At 37.7% G+C, this 17,030-nt stretch overlaps 1 protein-coding gene and 1 long non-coding RNA gene across 6 annotated transcripts in view; one reads left to right on the top strand and one right to left on the bottom strand.

Annotated features, from left to right (window-relative positions):
* Positions 1-2,251: 2,251 nt before the first annotated feature.
* On the bottom strand, positions 2,252-7,899 carry LOC132402982 (uncharacterized). The gene is made up of 3 exons (XR_009515144.1): positions 7,295-7,899; positions 6,313-6,426; positions 2,252-3,234 (listed from the first exon to the last, which is right to left on the bottom strand). It is a non-coding gene; the product is annotated as an uncharacterized LOC132402982 (long non-coding RNA).
* A 3,138-nt stretch (positions 7,900-11,037) lies between these two features.
* LOC132402980 (uncharacterized) overlaps positions 11,038-17,030 on the top strand; it is a 110,857-nt gene continuing 104,864 nt past the window's right edge. For all 5 annotated transcript variants that reach the window (XR_009515143.1, XR_009515142.1, XM_059986164.1 and 2 more), the window contains exon 1: positions 11,038-11,143. The gene's annotated coding sequence lies outside the window, so the exon portion shown is untranslated. The remainder of the gene's footprint in view (positions 11,144-17,030) is intronic.

Genomic DNA, 17,030 nt, shown 5'->3' with positions numbered 1-17,030 from the left:
AGTTGAATGGTTTTGCAGCAACAACCTTGCACTCATTGTCAGTAAGACCAAAGAGCTGATGAGCTGATTGTGGACTTCAGGAAGGGTAAGATGAGGGAACATGAACCAATCTTCATAGAGGGATCAGAAGTGGAGAGAGAGAGCAATTTCAAGATCCTTGGCATCAAGATCTCTGGCAGTCTAACCTAGGCCCAACATATCAATGCAGCTATATTTCATCAGGAGTTTGAGGATGTTTGGTTTGTGATCCAAAACACTCAAAAATGTCTCCACGTATCATGGAGAGCATTCTGACAGGTTGCATCACTGTCGGGCATGGGGGGGGGGGGGGGCGGGAACTAATGCACAGGATCTAAGGAAGCTACAGAAAGTTGTAAAATAAGTCAGCTCCATCTTGGGTACTAGCCTCCGTAATCCCCAAGACACCTTCAAGGAACAGTGCGTCAGAAAGGCCCCCATTACCCAGGACATGTCTCCTTGTCATTGTTACTGTCAGGTAGAGGTACAGGAGCCTGAGGGTACACACTCAGTGATTCAGGAACAGCTTCTTCCCCTCTGCCATCTGATTCCTAAATGGACATTGAACCCTTGGACACTACCTCATTTTTAAAATATTATTTCTGTTTATGCACTATTTTTAATTTAACTATTAAATATGCATATACATATATACTTTCTGTAATTGAATTACTTAATTTTTCTATATTAATGTATTGCGTAGTACTGCTGCTGCTAAGTTAACAAATTTCATGACATATACTGGTGATATTAAACCTGATACTGATGCTAAAATAATAACACACTATAAAAATATTTTTCAATGCTAGGAAGTTTGTTGAGCTATAATTTTGACTTAATGCATCATAATAAATTCACGGAGTCCTCAATAGACCAATCATAGGATTTTCAGAATATTTTATGCCACAGCAGTAGTTTAGGTTCAGAGTTCCCATAATTTCCCTTGATTGCAGCAGAGAAGGCTAAAAAGAAAGATGTGTTGAAATACAAACAGCAGTTTCAGCACTTTCCTCATTAAAATATAAATACAAGATCATCTCAAAGACATAATGACAGTGAAGATGGTGTCTGAATTTATGGATGTCACAGTGGCTCAGCCTGTAGAGTTGCTGCCTCATCAGGACTGTCTGTAAGGAATTTGCACATCCTGACTGTGGTTATGTGGGTTTCCTCTGAATGCACCAGTGTCCTCCCACATCTACAAAGCAGGGTAACTAGGAACAATGTCCCTACCATGTAGATGAATGGCCGAACATGGAGGGAGATGATGGGTATGTGGTGAGAGTAAACTGGATTACAGCAGAATTAGTGTAAAAATGGTCAGCACAGACCTAATGAGCTGACCCAGGGGGTCACTTCCATGTTGTATATCTGCAAGACTCAACTCCACAGCTCTGTACAAACCATTTCAATCATTGTCTAGCCATGAGCAGCATTTAATTCAGACTGGGCTTGGAAGTAATTTGGCTGTTCATTAGCCTTCGTTACTCTTCACACTTTCAAACTGGGTAGAAGGTATTTAGCAGGAGAAAGAACAATAAACATGTTTGTTTTTCACCTGAGGTGCTTCGATTCCACCATGTAAGCTCCAGGGGGCATTAACCCTGGTTTCAGGACCTCTCAGGTGAAACAGGTGTAAATGTCACAAATAACTTTACACCTGGGCCAAATGACACCATCAGACTTGCATGAACTCAGTGCCTTGCAAACGCCTTCTTTTAGTCCTGTTTCACAACTGTGCATGGTACTAGTATTGTTAACCTGTGGGAGTGCTGCTGGCAATTGCCGTCAGCTGCCCTCAGGTAATGTTGTCTGGAGTAGTTCTGCTCACAGAAGCCTGTAGGACTTTTACCTAAAAGAATCTGATCATATTTGTAGTTGCTGCTGTAAATCAGGAGCTCCCGGAGCTTTTGGTTTAGCAGTGGCCATAAGAAACTATGGGGAAAAACATAACCTGCAGGAAGAACGCTGCAGGTTCAACGGCAGCTGTTTCATGTTTTGGGCTGAGACTGTGCAATCTTTCAACTCTTTTTACATTTTGCCACTTTCTTGAGGTGGTGGCTCATCACGAATCTGGGACATCTGGGACATGCCATCCGGTTTAATGGGCCAGTCACGTTCTTCCTTCCCCACCCTCACCTACTCTCTGTCTTCAGCTTTTTGGATCCTGATACTTATGTGATCCAAAGGCTATTTGAAATCAAGAATGAGGCATACAACTTGTTGGTTATTATTGTTTTATTATGTCTTACAAGAGCAGAAAACAAACAAAAAGAGGAAAGACAAAGAAAAAGTAGTTGTGGTGGCCTCATACACAGGCTAAAGATAACAAAGTTCGATTGATTACAATTAACCCACAAAACCACCAGATTCAAGGAGTATGACATTTGTTTCTGAAAGCTAAGATGTCTCTAGAAAAATACAAAAGCAACTGTATGGTAATTACTGCAACAATTACATGTATATAGGTAATTATATTAAAATACAATCAAGCATAGGAAAGTTAAACTACAAGGAAAATACTAGAAAAGTAACAATTCTATACCCTCATCCAACAGTTTTTTGTTATTTCAAGTCCCCTGCCCAATCCCACGTTGACTTGTCTGTTCTCTGCCTTCCACACTGCTAAAGTACAGCCAAATTTTAACTAGTAGAGCAACGCCTTATATTCCACTCAAGTAGCCTATAAACCAATGGTATGAGTAATAATTTTTTCAATTTTTAGATCATCTATAACCCTTGTGTTCCTTTCCCACTCCCACCAATCTAGTTAGGTTTTTTTCTCCCTTTGTTCACATTTTCCCTCATAATCTAGTCTTGTTACCCTCCCCCACTTGGTTCCATTTGTCCATATTCCTTCCTTATCTAATTGAACTTAGTATTTACATGTATCAGCCTCTATCTGAACACTACCCCTTCCCTACCTAAGTCTGATCCTTCATCCACTCATCTTCTGGTCCCACCTACTACCCACTAGTCTCTATCTCGACAACTCCTCCCTTCTATGCACTGGCTTTATTCCCTGTACATTCTCAGTCTTTGGTGCTGGATCACAATCAGAAATGCCAACACTCTGTTTGCCTACACAGATGTTGCTTGAACCGCCGAGTTCTTCCAGCGGTATATTTTGCTTCTGGACCAGCAGTTGTTTTAGGAGGAGGTCTGCTCTTCCCATGAGACCTGCATTCCTCCAAAGAGCAAAACGAGGCCATGAACCTAAGTAAGACAGAAACCAGGTTTACCAAGTTATTGAATCCATTTCGGGAAGCTTCCAGAACTTGCCTTCTTGAACAACTGCAAATGTTAAGAGTTAAAAGATAAAGCAGAAGCTAAAAACATCCAACACTGAAAATAATTCAACCATTATTTCTAATGGTTTCTAACAAACTATTCCAACAAGGATCTCAGAGAAACTTCATCACCCACTAGAGTGGAACTTACTGCAAACCACTAGTACAGGCGTCTAAAAATCTCTTCCATCAACGCCAATTAATGTGAGGTCAATTGTTAATTACTAGTTTGAGATTAATCAATTTATCTTAAGTAAAGATATGGGACAAAGATGTATAAGAGGAGTTAGATCACAGATCAGCCATTGCCTCATTAAATGGCAAAGCAGGCTGAAGAAGCTAAGTGTTCTAAAAGGAAAAGTGTCTGTATTTCATAACTCAGTGCATTTTAATGAGATGACACAGAAACATAAGAACAGCAGGCAATGTACATATGTCACATTCTCAGAAACTGCACTTCAGTAAAAATCAAGGATAGCTTTTGAAATGAGTCTACAATGCCATATGTGTGTAGTGTGGAAGAGAACTTGGACTCTGTAATATATGGATCTATTTCTTTTAAAGCAATGACTCCCCTTAGCACTACGTATGGACTACTGACAACGTATGAGTATTGATCTGTTGTCTATATATGTGCAATGCTTTCTCTCCCTCACTCTTTCTCTCTCTCTCTCTCTCTCTCACTGTAATGTGAATACATCAGTCCACAATCAACAAATTGGCAATAAGTACAAACGTGAATGTCAGAGAATATCACCAACTGCACCGACAGCTGTAGGATGATTACGGGACAAGGCAGTGAAAGGAAACAGTGCGGAGTAGACCATCACAGACGCTAACAAAAGGATGCTTGAGGAACTGCAAAGTACACAGTGAAATGCGTGCAGCTGGCAAGGGTAAAGTGAAAATAATGTGGCGATGGCTTTAGTCGGGGAAAGCTGATTAATGCAAAAGTGCTAAAGAAGGCTGAAAGTCGTAAGGCAAGAGGGTTGAACTGTATTGTGGTGTGAACAATGTTGATGAGGAAAAGAAAGCCCTCACAATTCTTAGCTTAGTGGGCACTAGGACATACAGTCTCTTACACAACTTAGTAACTCCTGAAAAGCCAGCAAGCAAGACGGTCAATGAAATTGTGACAATTATACAAAATCACCTAACCACTGGTAATAACTGAGAGATTTAGATTTTACAAAAGAGATCAGTCAAACGATGAAAACATTTCTGAATACATTGAAGAACTATGCAAACTCTCACAATACTGTGACCTTAGAGATGGACTTCCTGATGGATCGAGGGACAGGCTTGTATGTAGCATGCTTAGTCAAAGCACTCAAAGGAAGCTACTGTTTGAAAGAGACCTAAGCTTGGAATGGGCAGTGACCTTTGCAATATTGTTAGAGACTGCAGCAAAGGATGCAGCAGAACTACAGAAAAAGAGTCTAGAATGTGAAATGCACAAAATGTACCTGAATGGTGTAAAAAGCCAAAAATTGTTATTGATGAGGCAAATCCTCCCATGACTATTGGTTCAGATAAAAAAGCTTGCAGAAAGTGTCAAAGACAAGGTCACATAAAGTGTGCAATGCAGAAAAGAAACACAACCGAGTGAAAAATTTCAAACACTAAACTAAGCAAGTGCATAAAATGACCAAATATGCAACAGAAACAGACAACACTGAGTCAGACAAAAGTGAGATGTCATGCCTAGAACTGCATAGTATTACTAAAGCAGATCACAAAATCATATGGAACACAAAAGGTGAGTCTGGTGTAAAACTGAAAATGGAGCTTGATGCAAGGTCAGCTTTGTTGATAATTTGAATTGAATTGAATTGAATTGAATTGACTTTATTACTTACACCCTTCATATACATGAGGAGTAAAAATCTTTATGTTATGTCTCCATCTAAATGTGCAATGTGCAATTTATAATAATTTATAATAAATAGTATGTACAACAGGACAGTCAATATAACATAGAAATACAGTTGTATCAGCATGAATTAATCAGTCTGATGGGCTGGTGGAAAAAGCTGTCCTGGAGCCTGTTGGTCCTGGCTTTTATGCTGTGGTACCATTTTCCAGAAGGTAGCAGCTGGAACAATTTGTGGTTAGGGTGACTCAGGTCCCCAATGATCCTTCAGGCCCTTTTTACATACCTGTCTCTGTAAATGTCCTGAGAAGTGAGAAGTTCACATCTATAGATGCACTACTCTCTGCTGAGTCCTGCGACTGAGGGAAGTACAGGTCCCATACCGGGCAGTGATGCATCCAGTCAGGATGTTCTCAATTGTGCACCTGTAGAAAGTCCTTAGGATTTGGGTCTCATACCAAAGGTTTTCAACCATCTGAGGTGAAAGAGGCACTATTGTGCTTTTTTCACCACACAGCCGGTATGTACAGGCCATGTGAGTTCCTCGGTGATGTGTATGCTGAGGAACTTAAAGCTGTTCACCCTCTCAACCCCAGATCCATTGATGTAAATAGGGGTTAGTCCGCCTCCATTCCTCCTGTAATCCACAATCAGCTCATTTATGTAATGACTTCCCTGTACTGTTAATTGCTGATGTAATGGTTTCTCACGTAGCTGCTATGTTTGTGTTATGACTAGTGATAATAGGACTTTAACCAATGAGAGAGACGTTATTCTTTCTTGTCTGTATGAAAGCTGTTGGGTTTTTGTGGGCTTTGGCCATGTAGGTACGTGAGAAATAGGAAAAGTAGTCTTTAGTTACACTACATTATCATTTTTTGGAAATTTTGCCTGTTTAACTGAGATAAATTTCAAATTAACTTGAGCAATGTTAATATCTTGAAGAATGAAGAGAGGAGATGTGACTTGAGGAGTTAGTAGGTACAAGAACTGGACCATTGATGTACACAGTGGATGTTGGAGATTAGACAGGGTGACGTCATGTGGACCAGACACTGGATGCTCAGCCGAAGTACACACCTGAGTCGAATGCATCCAACAAGACGGACACATTACAACCACTGGACTTACCTCTCAGAGACAGTCGTGCCTCTAACAGCAACATGACATCGGCAACCGAGAATGTTGTCTTTGACAAGGCACCCACCAAACCTGATGTCACGCCACACGTCTAGAGGCGCTATTCTGAAAGAAACAGAGCATTACCCAAAAGACTGAAGTTAGTCATGGACCGTTACTATAAAAGCATGTTTATTCAAATATGGTTGGTAAAAGGGCAATTGAATGTGTTATACATATACAGTTTTATGTTATATTAATCTAAAGGGGTAGGAAGTGTAATGCATGGATTTATTTCTTTTAGAACAATGACTCCCCTTAGCACTACATATGATCTGTTGCCCTCGCTTGCGTATTGCTCTTTCTCTTTCTCTCACTGAAGTGTGAATACACCAGTTGAAGCCATATCACACATATGTACTTTTAGTTAATTGATATGTAGTTGCATAGAGACAACAGGATTCAGAGCCTGGGCCAAATCTGGGGGATAGAGTACATTATCAAGAGCGCCAGAGTCAAAGCTAGTGCATTGGGTTGGTGCCAAGGAGATCATGTGGTAACTTAATTAGATTTAGCTGGATTGGATCCCCATGGTTGTTCCAGGATTCCCAATGACAGGAACCCTTTGGAACAATGAAGTGCAATTTTCTGCATACAAGATCAGGAAAGAACTGATATTGCCAATAGTGCCTGGTGCAGAAATCTTTAAATTTTATTACAGCATAAATGGAGGCCATTTAAGCTAGCCAGTCCAGTTTCCCTTTCAGAGTATTACCATCAATCTCAGGCATCACATATTTCCCAGAATTCTCTGCTCACCAACTCCACCCTAATTTCCTGCTCCTCCTTGCACAGAAAGTCACTCACAGAGCCAACTGCTCAGTCAGCGTGTGTTTGGGTTGTTGGTGTAAGTCAGAGAACTGAAGGGAAAACCCAGGCAGTTTCAGACAGAACATGAAAATTCCAGATAGACAACAAAGAGGATTAAACCTACATTTTCCAGAATGAAGAGACAACTGTATTACTCGCTGCAATATTCTTTTTGCCCACATAAGTGATTGCTTTTACATCCCCCTCCAGAAACGTAATTTTCAGAGTGCTGGAAAAACTCTTCAGCTCCTTACAAATGAACTTCTGGCCTAAACAGTCTCATTAATATTGACTATGCATTAAACATTGACCAAGACACTGGTATAACTTCTCTGTTCTCCAGAATAAAGTCAATTGATCTTTAATGTTCACCTGAAAGGGCAGGGGCCTTGATTTAATGTTTTACCTAGCACCTCCAACAGTTTTGTCTGGCACTGGACTGTAACCTTCTGATTCAGAATACTTCCCTCTCTACCAAAGCTGATACTCCCATCAATTCAATGTAATTCTGTCAGATTGTGAGTTTAAAAAGCTTATTTTCACTCATGTTTCCTGTATGGTGTCATAATTGTCTAAGAAAATATTTCCTCAGATATGCCAATTACCGTGTCAGTATGTGAGTGTCAAATTGAAACATTTTACTTTAAGTTCAATTTTACGGCTGTACATCACAGTTATGCTTTCTATAAATGCAGACTTTTCCTTCTGATCATCAACTCCTAATGTTCCAATAGCAAAGCATATTATGGCTCCAGAAATGTTTGTTTAGGAATTTAATTAACATTTGTTGTATATCTTGTGCGTACATATATTGTTTTTTTTCCCCATTTTGTATGTATTAATGTAACCAAGTGAAATCTATCTTCTGTTCTGGAACAGAATTGTTCAGCGAACCTGTCATTTTAGCATTCAAACTGCTTATAAATCAGAGAGTTCTCTAGAAATGTGGAATATTGTTAAGCATTTTGTACTTTAATCTAAATAGTTCTAGTAATAGTTTTTACTTGCCTCATATTGGCAATTGGAAAATAACTGTAGGTACATGAGAAATAGGAAAAGTAGTCTTTAGTTACACTACATTATCATTTTTTGGAAATTTTGCCTGTTTAACCAGGATAAATTTCAAATGAACTTGAGTGATGTTAATATCTTGAAAGCGGAAGACTGTTGGTTTAAGCTCAACTTCAACAGCATAATTACGGACCTTGAGGCCAGTTTTCTAGTACTGAAGGAATGCTATATAGTTTTGAAAATGTTGCATCTTAGGTGAGATGTTTAACGGAGGTCCATCGGCTTTCTGAGGTGGGAGTGAACAATCTCACGGCATAGCTCGAAGAACAGAAGGATATCTTTCCAGTGAAGTAACTTGCACTTAAAGTATATTTACAGATTAGACATTTTTTAAGTTCTGTACTCTCTACGTTTCCAAATTTTGTGCCTTCAGATACTTTGGAGAGTTTATTTGAATTAGACCCTTTTCAAAAAGGGCTTATTTCAAAACTTTATAATATAATTATGAAGATACGTTCAGAGCCTCTTTATAAGACTAAACAGGATTGGGAAAGAGAGCTTAGTTTTAGTATTTCTAGTGAGAATTGGGATAGAATTCTTCAATTAGTTAATACATCATCGTTATGTGCCAAACATTCACTAATACAATTTAAGGTCGTACATAGGGCCCATATGTCCAAGGATAAATTAGCTCATTTTTACTCTCATATAAGTCCTATTTGTGATAGATGTCATTCTGAAATTGCGTCTTTAACTCACATGTTTTGGTCGTGTTCATTTTTGGAGAAATACTGGAAAGATATTTTTGATATTATTTCTGCGGTTTTGAATATTGATTTACCACCTCATCCTATTACCGCAATTTTTGGTTTACCAATGTTAGATTCACTGCATTTATCTTCTTCTGCCTGTCGAATGATTGCATTTCTAACTCTGATGGCTAGAAGATCTATATTGTTGAATTGGAAAGAAATTAATCCTCCCACTGTATTTAATTGGTTCTCTCAAACTATGTTATGTTTAAATTTAGAAAAAATTAGAAGTGGTACTTTTGAGACTTCTATTAAATTTGAAAAGTTATGGAGACCATTTATTCAACATTTTCATATGATGTAATATGACCCTGTGCCAAGTTCATTTGATTTCCCAGCTTTCAGCTTATGTATTTTGAGAGGACCGGAAGTGACGGCATTGATGAATACTTATTTTTGTGAGATATTATAAACAGCCCGTTTTTTTTTCCCTTCTCTTTTGTTTTTTTTCTTTTATATTACTTATTAGTTATAGTTATTAGATTAGATTAGCTAGTTCTGCATTATATAATTTTTTTTTGTTTTTTTCTTTCTTTTTTCTGTTTTTTTTATATTATACATTATGAAATATTTAGATTTACTATGTCCATACATATATCTTATGGCTTATGTCTTGGTAAACTCATTTATATTGTAACTATTATGTATGTTTTTTTTCATATGTAATGGAATGTGTATGTTGGTAATTTCTTTATCAATATATCATCTGTATTCTGTCCATATTACTAATATTAATAAAAAGATTTAGAAAGAAAGAAAGAAAGAAAGAAAGAACATTTCTATTAATAGAAACAACATTTTAGAGTGAAATTTTTAAAATAAACTTTGAATTAGTCTATCTTGCTTTAAATTGAGAAATTATACTGCCTGAGGAGTGACCGGTTTTCCTTTTCCTTGTCTACCCTTAACCAATTCTCTCAAAAGACATGTCTCCCAGATTAGAAAAATATATTTTTAATAATCATGTTGGTGCCTTCAGTACTCCTACTGCATGGAGTAACTCAATTGTCTAGCAAGTGATGCTAGTTATTTTAGTCCATCATTTTAAAACTACATACTAAGAATACAACATTAATTTATATTATATAAATGTGTATATGTCGAAAGAGTGCATTGCTGTTTTAAAAAATATTAAAAATAAATAAACTTGCACTTAAAGTGTGATCAGATTGATGAAAGGGTAAAGGTCATCTGGATGTCATCGTAATGCTGTCTTTGGAAGCTTGCACTGTACAGATTGGCTGTTCTACTTGCTACAGCATAGCTGTTCAGCTTTCAGAAAGGACCTCTGTGGCTGCAAGTTACTTTGGGCCATCTTGAAAAGAGATATTATAAATGGAAATCATTGTTCGCTTTTTGGACATAATTTGGAAACGGGAGTAGGACATTCAGCAGTTTATGCTGCCCCACTATTCAATTAGTTATAGCCAATCTGTATCTTAATTCCATTGGTTAACTGTTTCCAGAATAGCCTTGCCTAATACATGACCTCATTTCTGAAACCTTCCATTGAGCTATAACCTACTAACTTTTTTTTTGGATGAGAGCTCCAGGTTTCCAATAATGGGGTCATAGAAGGAGAGTTGCCTGATTTTCCACTGGAATGACCTAGATATTAGTGTAAAGTTATACTCTGCGTTACAGGCTCCCACATCAGAGGAAGACACTGATCTTTTAATAATCTCAGACATCTCAAATAGATCATTCATTAATCTTCAATATCTGATTAACGATAAACCTAGGCTAGTAACCTGCTCTCTGTTTAACTATTTTAGTACTTACTTCATTCTGGATTATACCACAATGTTATTGTGCTAAATTTAGAAGGCATGGAATTTCCAAGACCAAAAGAATTATCCAAAATATTTTTGTTTCCAATGTACGATATCACTTTAAAGAAAAATCTTATATAACACAGGAATGACCTCTTTTGTTTGCATCACTGGGACTGGGATTGATTCACAACTCAATTGGCCAATAACTGCTATAATTGTGAAGGGTCATAGGCCAAATCTTGAGTGTCCTGTCCAATTGAAAGCAAAGACTTCGGAAGTGGAGCAGAATTTAGTTCAAAGGGTAAACTCTCTTCTTAAAGTTAGGTCTAAATAATTTCAGATTTTGCTGATCTGCAAAAAGTTCCCCCAATAAAGGTAGGGTTATTTATATATTACTTTAGAGATTATAAGCAACAATTACTTGAAAATGTGTTCTGTTGCTACTTGTTTTTCACCATACTATTTTTCAACCTGCTTTTCATAAAGTATAAACCAAACAAATGCATAAGCAAGTTTTCAATACCTGATATACAGAATTGAAAGACTTCATTGGATGTAAGGTTGTGAAAAGCTAGGAGGGGTTTCAGAAAATACTTACTAGAATGTTCTAGGGCAATGCAATTTCAGATTCATGAACATATCATATTGAAGAGTACAACACAGGAACAGACCCTTTGGTCCATGATATTGTGCTGAACTAATTAAACCAGTAATTAAAAACCTAACTGAATTAATACTTTCCACCTACACCTGCATTATCTGCACAATCATCTGTCTGTCTAAGAGTCTTTTAAATGTCTTCATTGTATTTGCCTCCACTATTGCCACCTGGCAGTCCATTCCCAGCACTCACCACTCTTAGGGTAACAAAATAACATGCCCTAAAATGTCATTTGAATTTACTTCCTCTCATCTTAAATGAATGCCCTCTAGTATTAGTCATTTTGACACAGGGATAAAGAATCTGGCTGAAGAAGTGGCTCTTTTTATTTCTTCACAAAAAAAAAGAGGATGTCAAGAGGGTACTTTCAGGGAACAACTTCATGGTGGAACATAGAGATATTCCAGGATATTTGAAGAACTGGATTTAATGTGAAAAAGAAAAAGTTCAGGTGGGTGAGAAAAGTGAGTGAAAATGAGAGGAAAAAGATTATGCTCCAGAACTGGATATCTTCAAAGCTAATGGAAAGAGTGAGCAAGGACACTTATAAGGTAAATTAGATAGAATCTTGAGGAGAAATCATTAGCTGGGCTGTAAAGTAATGGGACGTAGTCAGTCATTGGAATGCCTTCTATTGATGCAATGATAAATCACAATGCGGAGTTTTTAAATGGAATCTTCTCCTGGAATATCCTGGATGAGTTTATTTTAGCAAATTTTTAAAAGAAATTATCAGATGTCACAGCTGTGTTTGATTGGTAATGTATTAAACATCATGATCTCGCATTTTAAGGTGCTTGATGCCTTTTATTTGCATGTACTTGCCAAAATTAGAATCTTTGTACATAACAACAGTTGCATTCATGAACGACCTTCAGTAAAACAACTCAAATGTTTTACAGGAGGAACTTATCAATATCTGATCAGATAAGTGAATTTAGGACTACCTTGAAGGGAACTTAAAAGGGAATTCCAGAATTTTGGGTATGGGCAGCAAAAGGAAGAGCTACTAATGGCAAACAGGGAATTGACTAAAGTAGTGATGCTCCTTAAAATGTAGAAGCATTGGTTGATCTTGAAACTGTATATTGAAATGGGGCAAGGAGAAAGTTTCTTGGACACGTAGCGTTTAGAATTTTAAAGCACTCAACTTTTTACATTATTGATTTTGAGATGAGCTCATCTAGTATAAATACAGAAAATGTCACTACATCAGTGAAGTCCACCATGTTATTATATTAAAGACCATTAATTGTAAGAGCAGAAAATGTCTTGAAAAAGGTACTAATTCATATTTTTCGAAACAAAATCCATTGGGAGATGGAACTGAGTTAGATTAGAAAAATATAACTTCAAATTAACTTGATTGGTTTCATGAAATATTGTTTTGGAATGTGCGTTTAAGACATGACCCTCTTCAAATAGCTTTCTTTCTTTTAGTTTTATTTTTCTCACTCACATATATTAACTGAAAAGACTGGAAGACATTTACAACACAGAGACACTCTAGTCATTCATTAGGAGTCCCAGCCATTTCTTAGAAGCCCTGGCTCCCAAGTGCTCTGAAAATAAACTGCCTGATTTAAACTGAAGTGGAGCCAAAATAGAAAGTCAAATGTTATGCTTTTATCCAGAAAAATAAAACACTAATTTTCTATGGGAGTAATAATATGGATGCATCTGAACTAAAATAAAATTAAATTTTAATCTTTGTATTCCTTCTGTATTTTAGCTTAAACAAATTTAAATTATTTGGCATCTACTGCATTCAGAGAAATTTTAATCAATATACTTATAAGATGTCTTCAAGATCACAACACAGATATGGACCATTTGTGCCTAATCTAAGTCTGTGATTGCTCCCACAGGAGTACATAGTATGACATCTAATTCTTTTTGGATGGAAATTTAAACCATGACTATGTCTCTGTGATACCTTGTTTTGCACAGTCTTTTCACTTCTCTGCCTTGTCTAATATTTAGTGTACTGTCTGAACCAATGTGTCTGTGATGCTGCTGGAAGTTTTTAATTGTACTTGTAACTTGCTGTACCTGTGCACATAATAGTAAACTCTACTTGACTCGAACGCTGTCGTGCTCATCCAGGCTGCAAATGCCACAGAGTCAACATATTCTGAAGTTTTCCTCTCCATCGTGCTCTGGGCTTTAAGGGGTTACTTTTAAAAATCAGGCAAGAATTGCAGGAGCTGGAGCGAAGAACACTAACTGCATCCGCCATCACCCAAACCTCATTTGACGTCAATTAACTCTTTGCTGCTATCCAAACCTTAAAACTCTTAAGCGTTTTCACGATTTTATTTTGTAATACTTTATGTTCCAGTGAAGTGAAAACTTCTCATTTTACCTTGATAAGATGATACCATTGCATTAGGGCATTGTGTCTGCATTTTAGTGCGATCTCCACCAGCTCAAGGTTTCCCAACCATTTTGATGCCGTTAACTGAGGGACCACTACCATGGACCCCAGGGTGGCAACCCTGCAGAAGATGGTCTTCTGCTCAAAAGATACATATACAGAAATGGCTGCACTGTGCACACCGCTTCTGAGATTTGGTTCTACTTGCTTCACTGGAGCTGAAATTCAGAAGTGGAGTAAAACATGAAGCTGTCATGACATGTTCATGTTTAGCACAAGCATCTATCAATGAATCCTATCCAACATGTTTAAAAATCCATTAAGAGGGCCTCAGTTCAACAACAGAATATTGTCACTTGGAGTGTTGCATATATTACCAGTCTTCATATTATAAAAATTGATAGAGAACCACTGGACTAGGTGCAATACACAGCCCATGTATATTCAAAGCTAATACCACAACTGAGAAGTTACAATTATGAGGGAATGTCAAACAGGATGGGGCCCACTCCCTTCAAAAAGGAAGGCTGATAAATGAACTGATAGAATTTTTAAAGATTCTATCTAGCTAAACAAGTGTTTCATCTTGTGGACTTGGCTAAAATAATTACCATAAATAAATTCACTGATAAATTTAATAACGAAAATCAGGATAAGTTTCTTTACTTACAGCGGTGAGAAGGTGGAACTTGGTACCTTAAGAAATGGTCATTTATATTCTTGATCCACATTCATTCATTCCAGGACACTCACACCTATCTTTGGAGAATCCTGCAGACATGCTTAGAGCTGATGAAGGATCATTAAGCTGAAATGTTAATTCCATTTCTCTCTCCACCAAGAAAGATGAGGGTTTCCAGCATTTTCTGCTTATACTCACAGTATATTGTAGTATGCTCCGACTCATTGTTTCAGTGAAATACTTTCTTCTCCCAAAGACAAAGATTTGTCATGTCTCAAATAGTGCTTTTCATTCGCTGAAATGCTTTCTTTATCAGAGCATTTATTCTAATTTAGTCTGGGAAAGAAAGTTCGACTTCTTAAACCAAAACTTAAATTACATCTGTTCCAACCTGTCTTTCAGCAACTTGCTGCTTCACAAATGATGCCAGTACTTGTTTTTATGCACTATTTTGAAAAAGCAATGACTGTTCAGAAAGACTATAATGCCATTTTAATGTATCTATTTTAGCATCTCTCTATTCTATTTCAGTCTCTAGAGTGAGAAGTTACTCAATCAGCAGCCCACTTTGTTCAGCTTTTTACCTCTTTTTTTTATTCCAGCTGAGGGTGCTCTAATTTTTGAACTAGTTCCAGTTTCTCTGAATTGGAACTGACCTGCTTCTGCAGATGTACATGTTCATCCTTCAAAAGTTATGAAGTATCAGGCATCTACCCGGTTCTCACATCTGTCCCTCTTTGGCTCCTCAGAGCTGTAGGTTGTCAGGTCCTGGCTTTCCTTCTGCACTGTGCTATAGACTCTCCCATCTCATTACTTTTGGTATGAATTCTGGGTGTGAAGGAATCACTGGGCAAATAAAGAGAGGGAGATAGCGATTGTCATCATGTTGAACTGTAAGTGATAAGATAGACCACAGGATCTGAGCAGGCAACACCTGCTGAGCTGCTGCCTAGCCCCAGCAGTGGACTGCACCCACCTTGCCTGCCCAGATAAACACTCAGCGATTTAGGAACAGCTTCCTCCTCTCTGCCATCCGATTCCCAAATGGACATTGAACCCTTGAACACGATTAATTTTTAAAATATGTATTATTTGTTTTTCGCACAATTTTAATCTATTCAATATACATATACTGTAATTAATTTACTTGTTTATTATTATTATTTTATTTTGTTTTTCTTCTATATTATGTATTGCATTGAATTGTTGCTGCTAAGTTAACAAATTTCACGACACGTCGGTGATAATAAACCTGGGTGTAACCCTATGTCCCATGTCCCTGCTGATCTAGAACATAAACCATAGATCAGTACAGCACAGTACAGGCCCGTGGCCTGTGATATTGTGCTGATCTCCAAACATACTCCATGATTAATCTAACCCCTCCTTCCAACGTAGCCCATAAAGCTCCATGTGCCTATATAAGAGTCCCTTAAATGCCCCTAATGTGTGGTTGGTGATCTGTAACTTCCGAACCTGAAATGCTTATTTTCAGCTTAGCAGGGTAATGAGTGTTATCAGCCTCTAACATCAACTCCAACAGTGTAGTCCAGGTACTTAGCACTCTGCGTAAAGAACATACCTCTGACATCTACACTAAATATTTCTTCACTCACTAAAAAAGGATGCCCTCTGGTATTAGTCATTGCCTCACTGGGAAAAAGGAACTGACTGTCCTCTTTATCAATGCCTTTTATCATTTTATATGTCTCTATCAAGTCACCTCTCATCCTCCCTTGCTCCAAGGAGAAAACCTTTAGCCTGCTCAATCTGTCTTTACAGGATATGCTTTCAAATCCAGGTAGCAGCCTGGTAAATCTCCTCTACACTCTCTCTAAAACTTCCACATCTTTCCTGTAATGAGGTGACCAAAACTGCACATAATACTCCAATGTGGCCTGAGCAGAGTTTTATAGACCATAACACCATAATATACAGGAGAGAATAGCCCATTTGGCCCATCAAGAATGCTCCACCATTTCATCATGGTTATCCAATCTTCCTTTCAATCCCAATCTCCTGCCTTCTCCCCGTATCTCTTCATGCCCCGACCAATCAAGAGTTCATTAACCTCTACCTTAAATATACTTAAAGACTTGGCCTCCACAGCAGCCTGTGACAACGAATTCCACAGATTCACCACTCTCTGGATAAAGAAATTCCTCCTCATCTCTGTTCAAAAAGGACACCCCTCTGTTCTGAAGCTGTGTCCTATGGTCTTAGATTTTCCACTATAGGAAACTTCCTCTCCGCATCCACTTTGTCAACTATTTGACAGATTTCAATGAGGTCACCCCTCATTCTTCTGAATTCTAGTAAATACAAATGCTCTTCATTAGACAAGCTTTTCAATCCTGGAATTATTTTCCTGAACCTCCTTTGAACCCTCTCCAGTTTCAGCACATACCTTCTAAGATAAGGGAACCAAAACTGCACACAATACTGGTAAGGCCTTACCCATGTTTTTACTAAGTCTCAAAACTACATCCTTTCTTCAATGTTCTAATCTCCTTGAAATGAATGCTAACACTGCATTTGCCAT

This window comes from Hypanus sabinus, chromosome 12 (assembly GCF_030144855.1).
Source record: "Hypanus sabinus isolate sHypSab1 chromosome 12, sHypSab1.hap1, whole genome shotgun sequence".
Classification (NCBI taxonomy): domain Eukaryota; kingdom Metazoa; phylum Chordata; class Chondrichthyes; order Myliobatiformes; family Dasyatidae; genus Hypanus; species Hypanus sabinus.
This window is presented reverse-complemented; position numbering and strand designations above follow the sequence as displayed.